Genomic DNA, 3,620 nt, shown 5'->3' on the forward strand with positions numbered 1-3,620 from the left:
CCATGTGGGGCTCGATCCCAGGACCCTGAGATCGTGACCTGAGCCGAAGGCAGATGCTTAATGACTGAGCCACCCAGGTGCCCTCTAATGAACAATTTCTGTAATAAATTTCATAGCTGAGGAATTAAGCCTTAGAAGTCATTCATTATAAGAAGAGTGAACAAACTACAGTAGCCTTTTGGAAGAGGGAGGAGACACCAAGAAGATGAGATTGTATAGGGGTGGGGTGGACATTTTAACACAGACCTAGTTCCAGAAAGGCGCCCTGAAAAAGTTTAGTGGTATACAGTATTGAGGTGATTTGCTCTTTAATAACTGCTTCACACATTCAGCATGCTAGCCCGCTGAAAAAAATTCATTATTGCTCAGTTGAATTGTTAACCAAATTTGTAGAGGAAATCCAGTGGGACCATTGTCAGTTGGGAGCATGAGAGCAGGAACCACCCACAGTGGTCATCTTTGAAAACATAATTTGTGCCAGAGTATTAAATATTGTTTGAGAAATCAGAAGTTTTCCCCTCAGGGAACCAGTGATTAACTTAGGAATGTTCAGAGATCCCTCTGGGTGGGAGTAAATCCCACCATCCCACCTTTCATGAACCTTGATAGCCATGTATATCAAGCATACCTGAAAATCATATGTGCGGCTCTTTCTCCTTCCAACTGATATTTTTAAATGTTGCCTTATAATCATTCAAGAGCTTTTATAAAATTTTACTTTTTAAAAAAATTTCATAGCCAATTGCTCAAGAGAGGTATAAAACATTCAACAACAGGCTCTCTGGGAGAAAAGCATCCAGATTTGCAGTTTGCCAATTTCTGTGGTGTAAATATTCCCTCCATGGCCAATTTCAGGCTACCTATATGATGATGTTCATGATAACAGAGTAGGAAAGAGATGAACACAACCAGTTTTGTGGGCCAGCTCCAGCACACTTTGTCTGTAAGCCTACAATTTCCATCGTTCACTGCTCATGCACCTTAGTAATGGCTCCAGAATTTTTATATAAAAGGGAATTGCAGGACCAACGTACTTGGAAATGGAGGCTGTATATTAAGTGCACTATTTTCATTGGATTATATGTTTATTGGGAGTGACTTGGAGACAGAGAGAGAGAGACGGCAGTGCTAAGAGTGGCTGAAGCTCCCCTTGCATGCCATTCCCCCATCCTCCACACTGCCACCCATTAGAAATCTAGTCTAGCTTTGTTTCCTGTTTTGAGTCATCTTGATGGCCTCCCCCAACATTCTCCTAATCACTGATTTGAAATCTTGGGATCATCCTTGATTTTTTTTCCTAGCCTGGCTTCCTATACGCCACCCATCACTAGACACTCCAATGCCACCTCAGCCATAGTTTTCATATCCCTTTTTTCTTTTTTCTTTTTTTTTTCTTCTCAGTTCAGGTTTAATAGAAACAACAAAAGACAAAAAGTGATGCCCTACTACTGTACATAACAGTTGGCCTGCCCCGTAACAGCTCAGGCCAGTCTCTCCAGAGGAAGAAAGGCTGGCCTCCCCAACCCCTGCAAGAAAGGCCTGTCCTGTCCCCATACCACATCTGCAGAGAGTCTAAAGTCTTATGTTCTAAGCATGACAATAGTACAAAAGAGATTTTGTTTTCATGGCCATCCACTGCCACCCAGCCCTAAAATGACCCGGCGCTCACTTCTGCTTAGAGAAATATTATTTGCTCTTCTGGACATCAGACTTCATGGTATCACTTCCAGGCTTCCAGCCAGCTGGGCACACTTCCCCATGCTTGTCGATAAACTGAAAGGCCTGAACCAGTCACAGAGTCTCATCCACAGAACGGCCGACAGGATACATGATAGTGATCTGCCTAAGGATACCTTTATCATCAATGATAAAGAGGCCCCTGAACGAGATGCCTTCATCAGCCTTTAAGACTCCATAGTCCTGAGCAATGGTACACTTGGGGTCTGATACCAAGGGAATGTTCATGGGTCCCAGTCCTCCTTGGTTCTTGGGTGTGTTAATCCATGCCAGGTGACAGAAATGAGAATCCACAGAGGCACCAATCACTTGACAGTTGAGTTTCTTAAATTCTTCTGCCCTGTCACTGAAAGCAGTGATCTCCATGGGGCACACAAAGGTGAAGTCAAGAGGGTAAAAGAAGAACACAATGTATTTTCCTTTGTAGTCAGATAGGCTGAGGTCTTTGAACTGGCCATCTGGCATAACAGCCGTGGCTTTGAAGTTGGGGGCACGATGCCCAATTTTGGCATTTCCTGAAGACATCTTGCTGTCGGCAGTTCTGAGAACAAAAACGCCGAAGACAAGGCAGGAAGAAGACGCCCTCTTTTTTCTTTATATTTATTCTAACATCGATAGATTCCTCCTTACCTCTTATGTAGCAGTAGCCTCATAATTGACCTCCCTACCTGTGGACTCTTCCCTGCTGGTTGGTACAAATTAAAATCGGCTTCCTTTATAAACTTCCTAATTGCTTCAGTGGCCTGTTGGAAATCATGTAGTAACTTCCTACTGCCTACCAAAAAGCCCAAATCTGTTAACAATGCCGTTAAGACTTTCCGGTCTCAGCCAACCTAACATCTCAGCTCTTGGCTCCCCACAGCCACTTGTATGTGACTCCATACCAGTAACAGTTGTTTCACGAAGAGCATCCAAACTGACAAGTCAGGCACAGCCAGGTGTGTACTAGCTGATAACTATTTTCAGAGATACCCCTGCTTAGGAGTACTCAGTGTTGGCACTTCCAGGACAGCCCCCACCCTCCCTGAATGAATGCTATATTCTCCCCACATCTGTACATTTCTATTTGTTTCTCTGAATTCCTTCCCCCTGTACAGCTCAGAGATTCCCAGTCATTCAAGGTCAAAGCATGGAGCACTTACAGACATTAAAAAACAGAAGATAATACTTCTCAAAGCGAGAAGTAGAAAAGAAATAACCGTGGCATCTAAAAGGCTTAAACCAGATACCAGAGACTGACTGGGGCCCAGCTAGGAAAGAATGTCAAGGACCAATGAGAAGCAGTGATAAGCAACTCCCAGAAAAGGCATGTTAATGTTCTTGAAGCAGAGCCATCACGTGCCTGTAGGTCAGGGTGATTGTTGACCTTCTAAAGCTGGTTAAGTACTCACTCTAAAGCAGGAACATACAGGACTGCCTCAGCAGAGCAAGCTTAACCCCAGATCTCTTCCCACATACCTTGTGGAGTCTAATTATGTACTTGGGACTCATGCAGAACTGGGTTAGGCAAAGAGCAGGTGTAATATCTGAAAACTGAGAGAGAACGTTGAGATAAAACAAGATCTAGAAGTGCAGCTTCAGCCTTCCCACTTTTTGCACTGTGAATATTCTTAGCAAGGGGAAACTCAGAGATTTAACACAGATTATAAAATGTGAAACCTTGGGGCTTTGGGGTCCGATTTGGTAGGAATCTTGTTTCTCCGTTCTTACTTTTCTTTACATTTTTTGCCACATTTTACACCATTGAATAAGACCACATTTACAAGGTTTTAAAACTACAAAAGAATAAAGTTTTAAAAATCACCCATAATCTCACCATAAATCAGACCCATATATTTTCATATATTTCCTTCTTATATTTTTTCTACATAAATATTTTCTGC

At 42.8% G+C, this 3,620-nt stretch overlaps 1 pseudogene; it reads right to left on the reverse strand.

Moving 5' to 3' along the window:
* Positions 1-1,665: 1,665 nt before the first annotated feature.
* Positions 1,666-2,262, reverse strand: LOC110591497 (annotated as a pseudogene).
* Positions 2,263-3,620: the final 1,358 nt, after the last annotated feature.

This window comes from Neomonachus schauinslandi, chromosome 2, assembly GCF_002201575.2.
Source record: "Neomonachus schauinslandi chromosome 2, ASM220157v2, whole genome shotgun sequence".
Classification (NCBI taxonomy): domain Eukaryota; kingdom Metazoa; phylum Chordata; class Mammalia; order Carnivora; family Phocidae; genus Neomonachus; species Neomonachus schauinslandi.